At 42.3% G+C, this 11,535-nt stretch overlaps 1 protein-coding gene across 7 annotated transcripts in view; it reads left to right on the top strand.

Annotated features, from left to right (window-relative positions):
* Positions 1-11,535, top strand: part of si:dkey-97m3.1 (fatty acyl-CoA reductase) — a 31,635-nt gene continuing 20,100 nt past the window's right edge. Inside the window, exons 1-3 of one of the 7 annotated variants that reach the window (XM_020042591.2) lie at positions 1,292-1,444; positions 4,454-4,510; positions 8,490-8,550. The gene's annotated coding sequence lies outside the window, so the exon portion shown is untranslated. Of the gene's footprint in view, positions 117-505; positions 598-1,291; positions 1,445-4,453; positions 4,511-5,374; positions 5,461-8,489; positions 8,551-11,535 lie in introns of those variants that run through there. The other 6 variants (XM_010892575.4, XM_010892576.3, XM_020042590.2 and 3 more) reach the window with 6 other exon arrangements.

The following is an 11,535-nucleotide window of genomic DNA, read 5'->3' as shown; positions in this document are numbered from 1 at the left end:
TCTTGCCTAGACCGGATGGACGGTGTAAATGCAAACAGAAGACAGAAAAAGTCAGAGTCAGGCCATGTGGGTTTCTTTTGGATGGCTTGAGATAACAGTACTGTAGAGGAATTTGGGTAAGAGAATAACATTTTCTTTTGTGAAAAATAGCCATCGCTCTCTGTTCTCGTCTCAAATAAACCAGTTATCCAACAGAAGATTAGGGATGAAAACACTGATTATCTAGGTTGAAAAGCGAGAGATAAGTCTTGGGTCCATGACATCTGGAGGCTTGGTTTAAATTCTTAGATGACTGTTTGTCATCTATCTATTCTGTTTTCAAACATGACTGTGTACACACATACCTTTGAACAATAAGGCATCATGCATAAACTAGATTTGAGTTCTTGAAACCACTGAGCTGTGTATCTCACTAATCAGTGCTTCCACTCCTCTCTCCATCCTCCTGCTTTGTTCTTTCAACCTGTTCTTCCATTCGAGCTCTCATGCTCTTTGTTCATTCCTTCACAGTTCAGTGCATTTAAGATGGAATAGGATGTGTCCCTGTCATCATGTGATCCAGGACTCTCTATCTGCGTCATGGGAGAAGAATTTCAGGTCTGTGTTTAATGTCTCTTTTTACTGCTTTGCTATTTTGGGAGTTAAATATTGTCTTCAGAAAACAAATAGAATGGTCTTTCTTTATCTGTAAATTGCACTCTGACATTTTTGGGATATTTAGCATTTGTATTCTTCTTGGGGCTCTATACTACAAACGTTTGGAATTAGTGGTGATGCAGCCTGTGAAGATAGTGAGTTTGTGGCACTTTTTGAGGATCCGAAGGCTCCAGCCAATTAGATATGAGGTGGTCCCTTCAGATGGACACTTGTGGTTGTTTGCTTCAAACCTGTGTGCACCTAATTTGTGTTCATCACTGTAAATGAACAAGTGTGGGTTTCAGACAGATCTGTGTCGAAATCTCCCTCTTGTTGCTCACCACTTTGTTACAAAAAGAAGTGTTGAACAAGTTAAAAAAATTAAAAATAAAAGCTGTGAGGTGTCACATCATAAAGCGTCATGACAAATGTATTAGGCCCATATTTTGAAGAGATGGTGATATGCAATGACCTTTTATTAATCTGTTGAAATAATGTTTGCCTTACCACTGCTGTGCAGTTTATTTAAGGAAATGGTGTGCTAGCTGAGAGAAAAGGTGTATCACACGGCCTCTGGGCTCTCACATCCCATATCATCATCATCGTTTTTATTACAAGTACTCACGCTCCTCCTCTGTATTCTGTGGGGCCAAGCTAGCGCCATCTAGAAGGACGGTAAAAGCATTCCGCAACGAGACGGTTGAAACGAGGTTTTGGGCAGCCAGTGTATATTCTTCAGAGCTCAGATTTCGTTTCAGGATCTTAAAACAGCTGTCAGATCTTAAAAGGACATCCTTCCCATGATCAGGTAAGATTGTGTTTACTCGTTTTGGGAATTTTTAAATTACGTTGGGTTGTAATTTAATTTGCGTAATAAGAAGGTGTTGGAGTGAAGGTTTGACAGTTGAAACGTTTCTCCATTCCTGTGTCATATTTGCCTGGGAAGGAAATGTTCACAGCGTGGCTTTACGCACTTTATTCCTTTGGTTTGTTTTGCGGACATGGACACTTGTTTTCTATGGGTAACAGTTTATTTTCCGTTTTCTCGAGTGCGCGCGATCTACAGTGAGGGAAGATATATGGAACGGCACGTTATTCTAAATTCTGGATGTAAAACCAGTGGTCCTTGAGTCCACTCGCTACAGAATTAGCTATCTATGGCTTTCTGGGATGTGAGGGAACTCTTCGTCTTGTAAATAAACTAGTTCTGTGTCTGTCCAGTTGTTAATCTCTGGCATACATAGATAGCCTAGTCTACAATAGCCCTGCTAGGTTGAGGCCAGTTATTAAAGGAATTGTTATGAAACCCTGTGGGTATAATGCATCAGACAGAACTGTCACATTTGTTTATTGGGTATCGCTTCCTCACGTGGAATACTCGCAGTCTCTTCCATTGATAGGTCTGCCAGTGTTGGGGTTCGGGATGTGTAGGACCAGTGCGTTTTGAGATCGGGTGACAAAGGTGACAGCCGGGTTGTGTAACGTAGGCCGATTCATAAATCAGAACAGTTCAATAGCCTACTGTTAGTAGCCTACGGTTTTAAAAATAAATAGCCTACTAGTTGTGCGTTGGTTTAACTTCTCCAGCGGAATCTGGTGCATCTTCTCTGGTCTTGGTTCAGCCTCTATGACATAAGCAAACCACCAGCCAATCACTATTGTATTCCCAAAGCAAATCGTTAGTATTTTCCAAAATTCCAAGTAGCGGGAAATCACTTCGAATGCCTCGCACGTCAGATGAAACATGAAACGTGACAGAAATAAAAATAAATGTTGTCAAAATGTGACCTATTTTTAAGCGTACATAGGCTACAGCATATGGATTTGGCTATAGGCTATATTTTGTAACTTAAAAGTGATAATAGGAGACTACGGTGCCATAGAATGGACAGAGAAGATACAGAAACAAAAAGCCTGTCCAGATGGTCTCCCCTTAAGTGTGTACAAATGACTTTAAAGCGCTAATTCGAAAATAAATATATACACTATAATCACATTGTTTCAGTAACGTAACTACCGTTGAAAGTTATTTGTGAGTGCTTTTCTAATAATTTGGGATATAATTTTCATTGCAGCTGCTTTTAGACAAGCAGATGTGATTGGGTCTGAATGGCACGCGCTGCAAGATGCTTTGATAGATAGATTACTATTATTTAGGTGGGTGGTTGTACAGTGCAAGGAGTATTGTATCCCATATTTCAATATCATAATCTATTTCCAATAGGTAGTATATATTTTTTCCCCTCTAACTGGGCCTATATTATGTTCTTCCGGGATCCGAACGATATAAACGCCATGGGATATTTGCAGCTAAAATAAACGTAGGCTACTCGACGTTTCTTGGTCTGACTTTTGCTAGGGCACTTTGAATTAAGTACTATAGGTTTCAAACAATTACATACGGTGTGTGCTGTAATTAATGCTTGATGCGCGACAGGCACCTGTATTTCACTCCGCTATTAGGACCATCTGATCTAACAAGCGAACATCCTGAAGCCTAATACAAATATCAGTAGCATGGAACATATTCCATACGGCAATAAGTAGAAGTGTGACACACCCTTGGGCTTTGTGGTTTCAGGAGTCTACCAGTGTGTGGGTTTGGACAGCAGTTAGGGAAGTGTGTGTAGCTACCCTACATATTAGGCTACTCATTGACATTTCTTTCCCCTATCACAAAGTCTATGAAAAATCTGCATTATATTGCTGTACACACTCATTCCAGGATGCCATTAATGCAATTTCCTGAGACTCTTACATAAGAGTAGACATAGCATTAAGATGGCTGAACTACAGCTCAGAGTCTTCCAGAATTATTGGCACCTCTATAAATTCGTATGAACCAAATGTCATTGACATATCCCGATTTAAGATTTCCCTTATTACCTGGAGATTAAAACTGGCTAAAACTGGGTTGTCGTTACATTCTACAATAGAATAACTATCCATACCATACCACCAAATCCACACTAAAATGGTTCACTGACCTTAGAATAATGTTTTTGAAATGGTCATCACAGTCCCTTAAACTAAATCCCAATAAAAACGTGTAGGGGTGAGCTGATGAGGAGAGTCCACAAGTAGGCATTGACCAAGGACTCTAAAAGATTTCAAGAGTTTCTGCATGGAGGAATGTTCTCCAACTTAAAGGTTAGAGTCATGGGATTATTTATTTTTTAAAACAACAAGGATAATTTTCCACACTGTTTTTATTTAATATACACTTACCTAAAGGATTATTAGGAACACCATACTAATACTGTGTTTGACCCCCTTTTGCCTTCAGAACTGCCTTAATTCTACGTGGCATTGATTCAACAATGTGCTGAAAGCATTCTTTAGAAATGTTGGCCCATATTGATAGGATAGCATCTTGCAGTTGATGGGGATTTGTGGGATGCACATCCAGGGCACGAAGCTCCCGTTCCACCACATCCCAAAGATGCTCTATTGGGTTGAGATCTGGTGACTGTGGGGGCCATTTCAGTACAGTAAACTCATTATCATGTTCAAGAAACCAATTTGAAATGATTCGAGCTTTGTGACATGGTGCATTATCCTGCTGGAAGTAGCCATCAGAGGATGGGTACATGGTGGTCATAAAGGGATGGACATGGTCAGAAACAATGCTCAGGTAGGCCGTGGCATTTAAACAATGCCCAATTGGCACTAAGGGGCCTAAAGTGTGCCAAGAAAACATCCCCCACACCATTACACCACCACCACCAGCCTGCACAGTGGTAACAAGGCATGATGGATCCATGTTCTCATTCTGTTTATGCCAAATTCTGACTCTACCATCTGAATGTCTCAACAGAAATCAAGACTCATCAGACCAGGCAACATTCTCCCAGTCTTCAACTGTCCAATTTTGGTGAGCTTGTGCAAATTGTAGCCTCTTTTTCCTATTTGTAGTGGAGATGAGTGGTACCCGGTGGGGTCTTCTGCTGTTGTAGCCCATCCGCCTCAAGGTTGTGCGTGTTGTGGCTTCACAAATGCTTTACGGCATACCTTGGTTGTAATGAGTGGTTATTTCAGTCAAAGTTGCTCTTCTATCAGCTTGAATCAGTCGGCCCATTCTCCTCTGACCTCTAGCATCAACAAGGCATTTTCGCCCACAGGACTGCCGCATACTGGATGTTTTTCCCTTTCCCACCATTCTTTGTAAACCCTAGAAATGGTTGTGCGTGAAAATCCCAGTAACTGAGCAGATTGTGAAATACTCAGACCGGCCCGTCTGGCACCAACAACCATGCCACGCTCAAAATTGCTTAAATCACCTTTCTTTCCATTTCTGACATTCAGTTTGGAGTTCAGGAGATTGTCAGGACCACACCCCTAAATGCATTGAAGCAACTGCCATGTGATTGGTTGATTAGATAATTGCATTAATGAGAAATTGAACAGGTGTTCCTAATAATCCTTTAGGTGAGTGTATACGTTAAGTACCAAGAATTGTGGAGGGCACTATGTCATGCGCACTCCATTTCTCTGTTCCCGCTGCTCGCTCTCTCTCTCTCTCTGTGTGTCTCTCTCTCTCTCTCTCTCTCTGTGTGTGTGTCTCTGTATGGACAGGTGGAATCTGACAGCATAGCCTCTCTCTCCCCACCCTCTCCTTTATACACCCTCTGTGCATTCATCTCCATTACCAAAGGGCGGCATCATAAATCTTTTAGCGTTAGCTGAGTAAACGTGTTTCATGATGCTGGTTTTCATTTCCAACTGCGAACATTGTGGCATGTAATGCACAAGTGGACCGTTGGGAACCCCAGTGGCTATAGGCTTCGTCATTCATTCATGGTTGACTTTGTATGGCCCCCATAGGTAAGTCCCATTCTATATTCAACTAAAGGGAAGTGAGTCACTATTTTATAACGTTGGATCATTGGTTCCTTACCTTTAAAGTAGTGTATGGGCAAATGCTGACATTTGCTTGCAGTGTCCTATCAGCTAAAGCAACAAAAGAAAGTTATAGTGAGTCAGCAAATGATCAAGTACATCACAAAAACCCAGTTGAAGCCTCCATGTTGGTAAGGAAATTGGACTTCTGTTTCCCAATTTGAACGTCCTGTTTCGATAATGAGAAGGCCAAGTGGTTGTAAAGCTGGTGTTTGAGAATAGTACCCTCATGAAGGCATATAAGCGAATAAATGAAATTCATTAGTGCTTGTCTAAGAACTACTCCTCTGTGAAGCATCATGGGTGAAGACAAATGTATTTAAACTGACAGGAGTGGACATTAATGCTATAGTAATGTGAAACGTGTCCATGGACACAGTTTTTAGATTGTAATTATAATTGTTTAATGTAAACATTAACTAGTATAACTTTTTTTTAATGATTTATGAACACAATGACAGCAACATAGTTTGTTAAATAAAATAACACACATTTTATAAAATAAAAATAGGATATAACATATTTTGGGTGAACATTTTCTAAATGCTAAAATAAGACTTAAAACTAGACATCTTAGGTTTGACAAATTATCGCTGAATTTTGCAGATACATCGTGGTTCAGAAACTGAATTTGTTTACTCCTATGTTACTGTGCCCTTGGCTTCATGTGATCACTGTTCTCAGGGGCAGTGTTGATGCTAATCTCTTCAGTGAGATTTCACACAGCAGGATGTGAGTAACATTAAGTACACACTATGAAATAACAAGGGAACATTTAGATATGACTTCAAGAATGAGGGACCATTACATTAGAGCATAAGTGGAGTAGATAACTGAAAGTAGGTTGAGGAAAGGTGAAGGAACGAGCTGGAAGGAAGCATTGTAACTCAAAAAGGAAGGTTTAGTTCTTGCACCTGATGCCCAGCTCTCATGGAAGGCCCAGATACCTCAGTGCCATTAAACCTGTTGTAGCCTGTATGAATGAGCAAGAGAGATCAGGGCTCCAGGAGAAGTCCTGTCACTCACCAAATATAATGGGAAGGAGGGCTGCAAAGCTCTCTTTACTCTTGTAAGGTTGTAAATCAAGTCTAGCTGCCTTACGATGACATAACGCTGGCTGTGAATTGTATCAGTATGGACAAACAATGCCAAAGTCAGGTGTAGACTGAGAGTGACATGGGGGAGGGGTGACTCCATAGCAATGACTGGAATGGAAACTGTGCGTGTGTGTGTTTGTTTGCATGTGTGTGAGAGAGAGATGTTTGATAGTATTCCGTTCCAACTGTTTCTATGAGCCCATCCTTTTCAGTTAAGTCGCCACTGGCCACCTGGTATTTAACATATACATTTAGCATTTCAGCGAGTTAGTAGAGAAACCAATCCAGAACACTGTAGTAGTGGGTTCGTTTGCAGTTTGGTGCAGAGGTCTGCTAGTGGGCTGTGTGGGGATCAGGGTGTTACTGCTGGCTATTATCCTAAGCTCGCATGCTACAGGAGATGCCCTGTACTGACATTATATTCATCTCATAGACTCATGCAGTACTCTGATTTACCTTCAGCTCTTAAAAAAAAAAAAAAAAAGAATCAGACCAGATGCTGCTTTAATTTGTCAATGGACCTCGGCCCTCTTGTCATACAAAGACCAGCTGACACACATACACACGCAAACACACTCCCAAAATGTTTGTGCAATAGAGTGTGTGGTAATCCTTTCCTGGAACCAGAGAGGAGACGTAGTGTTCTTGAGTCAGTGTCTGTTAAGGGAGGAAATGCATTATATTGAAGGTAGCTCATCCAGAGTTTTCATGAGAAAATAAGGTGAGAGCGAGTCACTCCTGTGACATGCTCAATGTCGTCATAGGCTCCACCCACTGTGTGCTTGGGTGGTGTTGGGGTTTGTGTCAGGGAAGTGGACCTCAGCTCATGTATAGCAGTGAAGTGGCCCCTCTGAGGGTAAACATTATAGACAGATAATGCTCATTAAGAGAGCAGCATTTTCTATTACCTCTCACTGACCAGCATTTTTTCCAGCAGAAGCTGACAGCATCCCCTTTTCCCTAAAGAAGACGTCAACAGAAGTTAAAATTCCTGTCCCAAATGCGTTATGCTAATGTACATCTTCAGTGCAGGAGGTTGTGTGTGTTACAACACAGAATGTTGTGTGTGCGCGCTACGTATTAGAACAGCATGTCCATACGTGTTGAAGGCATCCAGGGAGATTTCCGGGGATGTTCTTCTATGCTGAATTAATGGAGGGACTTGGAGATTATGATGTTGGATGACATTTTTGCAGTCCTCTAATCTGCCTGGTAGTGGTAAATCACACGCCTGTCTCTTAATCTGTCATAACTCTTTCCGGCCTGTTTCCATGTGAAGCCTCCTAACTAAAGCCAAGAGTTTTTCCTGAACTTGGATTCTAGACAGGGAAAATAGTCCTGTTCTCAACGCCATCCACCTCCATCCTATTAGGAGGTTTATATTATTACTATTATTGTTATTATTTGAGCATTGTTCAGCAGGAACTGTTTAGAACTATTTTTGTTTGCAGTGTTTATCCTGTTCATAAAGCCTCTAGCCTATGTCGTACTAAAGCATGGTTTCTGGCCCACTGCTCTTTCAGCAAAAACACTGCCTCCAACAATGCATAATAATGCAGGAAAATGTAACCGACAACCAGTAAATGCTCTTGACCTTATCAAGACTGACAGTCCCAATGTAACTAAGCAGCCCCCTTGTTAGCATGGATGACTAGCAAGACACAATCCTCTATGAGAAATACTGGGCTGTGTTATGGTCTTATTACTGAGTGTCAGTGTGAATTAGGGCCTGTTCCCATCAGCATGGTTCCACTCTCTGGCAGCCTGGTGAGACGACTGGGACTGGGCTGCCAACACCTTGGTTTGAAATGTTAACTGGTTACTACACATAATAAATTAACTGGTTACTTCTCACAGGAGGACTGACTTCTCGCTACTACTCACGGATGACTACTGACTAAACTGGCTACTACTCACAGTAAGACTTCTCTTTCTTGATGTGATGTAAAGCCTGTTGATTTTTTTTTTTTGCAGTGTGGTTTATCCTGCTGTGCCTTTTCTGTGATGTTTTGTCATAGACATTTTGTTTCTGTGCTAAATGTCAGGTTATACCAGTTGTGTTTTGAATGGGCTCATGCTGAATAACATAGGCTAATGTCTAATGAAGCTATTGGAGGGATCACTTAATGTAGAAGGTTTGTACTAGTGCCTTGTGATGGCATCCTCTGCTACGTGATCCAGGTCATGATGTGGTACAGTGAACACAGAGGCCAGGTCTGGGTCTGAACCGAGAGGAAACCAACACCATGTACCTCCTGTCTGGGTTGGTGTAATTATAGAACCCCTCCTATCACATAAATAATGTAACGGCATATACGCACGCAGGCTTCGCCCAATGACGATCGTGATCTAGCCAGAAGTCGAGGCTGTGGTTTCATGTAATGTATGGTAACGATGATTCACCATTGGTAAGTGCCGTGGGCACAGATGATTCACAAACAGTGGAGGTTGATGTCCTGGTTGCATACCAAGTGGTTGTCTGCTGGGAGTGCAGATTGGTATCTATCAATGGATCAAGTGGATTACTAGGAAAGACGGGATGGATCGCTGAGACGGTTTCAAACAAACTGATTTTATCAGTTGTTCTGTTTCCTTGCACATTTTGAGCTATTAGTTGTCGTTGTCAGAGTGAATTATGTTTTTAATCCCTGTTCAGGGGGTTGGCTGATTTGTTAAAATGTTCATCTGTTTTCTAATTTAACAATAACCCGGAGTAAAATACATTCCCTGTTTATAGCCAGGGATCACTGGATGCCTCTGTGTATTGATTCAAAATGATCTAGCTTCGGCAGCGTTGTGAATCCTTAGTCACCTATAGGTCTGTGTCTAACTCGCCCTGCCTGAGAAACGCTGTGCCTCATGGCCTGCTCGAATCGGCATCTCGCGTCATCAGGTTTTATCCGTCGTTCATCTCTAAACAGGGATTTGCGTTGTGCCCATTAGACAGCAGACAGTCGGTCTGCAGACGTGGAACAGTGGGGCTCCTAAGTAGGGCACAGCTCCTTGGAGGGCACGGTGCCAGGTGGTTGGATGAGATAGGCCTCTTGGCAGCCGGTGCCCACTGACGCCCCGATCCCCAAGTGGGCCGGCCCCGGTTGTGTTTACTGTTGTGGAACGGTTCGTTGTTTGAGCGGCCTTAGGTTGGCACTTAGCGCACGTTGGCTCGCCGTGACAAATAACTGCCGGCTTTGGAAGCAGAGTTCACTGTACCACCTGGACTCTCTGGGGAGACCGCTGAGTTCTGCTGTGACGTCCGTCACAGCGTGTTTTTTTTTCATTTATTTTTTTCCAAGTAGGCTGATGTCGCCCTAATTTCTGTCAGGCAGTCTCTTGTTCCAATTTGCTCTCCATTTTCTGTTCAACTGGCTTCGGTCTGTTCATGTCACGGTCAGTTCGAAGCCCGAGAGGCTGTAGTTGTCTCGCTGTACTGACCTTACGTCAGATTGGTTTGCTGAAGAGCTGTTGGGCTCTGTCGTAAGGTTTGGCTGAGCAACGCCAACAGCTTTGTGATCTGGCAGAACTCCTCGTGAGAGGAACTGCGAATGGAAGCACAATGAAACCCTTGACAATGGAAGCTACAGGAATTAGCTGGATGTCTGACTAAAGACACCCGCAGTGGAGGAGGATTTCTGATCTAACTTTAGTAACTGGAATGTCTAAAAACATTTCTCTGGAGCTGTCCCTAAATTACTTTGCTACACATGAAGACACCTTGTGAAAAGTACACTGTACTTACCAACAAAGAAGTCAAGGGCTTATTCAGTTTGTTGCCTTAGTAGGCACAGAAATGACTGTCATTTCATACAGTTAATACAGATTGACATCTCCCGGGCCTTCCTGCTGAGTCACCGAGTCTCTAGCAAACACATTACCCGGCAGACACGGTATTTGGGGATTTGTTCTGAGCCAGGATCAACGATACCTTGTCGTACCTTCACCAGCTGGCTGTCTCTGATCACCCCCAAACCTCTGCTTCAGTCTGAATGGACGTGTTTTTGGTGACCTTCCCCTTGGTGAATGGCACACTGTAGCTGAGCTGACCTTTAGTGAAGGACGTTTGTTCCTAATAGATCCATAATGACATGTTCACACAGACCAGTGGATACGGGGTATTCAGATTCCAGGTTTGTCTGTTCGTTGGATCCAGTGCCCTCTCTACTGCCGGTCAGTGGTTCGTTATACAGTGGTTTCAGATGTGACAGACAGCTGCCGATACACTTTAGACCTGTAAGGTACTGCAATGTCTTGCCGTGTGCTTGCTTGTGTATTTTCCTGTTTGTGAGAGCGTGAGGATGAGAGGGAGGAAGGATTGTTTGTGTTTTGACTTTTATTTAGGTAACTCATGGCTGTGGGGGACATGGTTCCAGTCTTCTATCCTTTAGCTCAGGGGTTTCCAAAGTGAACCACTGCAGGGCGTCTGCTGCCAGATCACATTTTTTCAAAGAAATGAACTTCAAAACATTCTCTGTGGCACAAAGCACAAATATTTAGAATTGCAGTCAAGTGTTTACCATTATTTCAAACACAGGGACTTTAGATGGTTTTAAGAGCTCAGAAATTGTGATTTAGAAACCTCTCCTAAACTCTGACCTGAGCATTTTACCTATTTTAAACCACATCGGTAGTTAGCATACCTTGTGTGATGCTGAAGCTTGTGTGCATTGAATAGCATATCCATCAAAAACTGTTTAGTCTTGTGTTTATTATTTGGTTGCTATAACCGTTAAGTCCAAGCGTTTGTGAAAAGAAGCTTTCAGAAAACATATACCAATGATCCAGAAGAAAGTTCTATGTACCTGCTAAAAAGTCACAGCCATGAAGAGCAGCTCATTCCAAGACTTTCAGAATATGACTTGTTCTTTGTAGCTCAAATAGTTGGGGTATTACAGACTTTTCCAGAAAC

The sequence above is a fragment of the Esox lucius genome, chromosome 23 (assembly GCF_011004845.1).
Source record: "Esox lucius isolate fEsoLuc1 chromosome 23, fEsoLuc1.pri, whole genome shotgun sequence".
NCBI classification, from domain to species: Eukaryota; Metazoa; Chordata; class Actinopteri; order Esociformes; family Esocidae; genus Esox; species Esox lucius.
The sequence above is the reverse complement of the archived record's forward strand: the minus strand, read 5'-3'. Positions and strand labels throughout refer to the sequence as shown.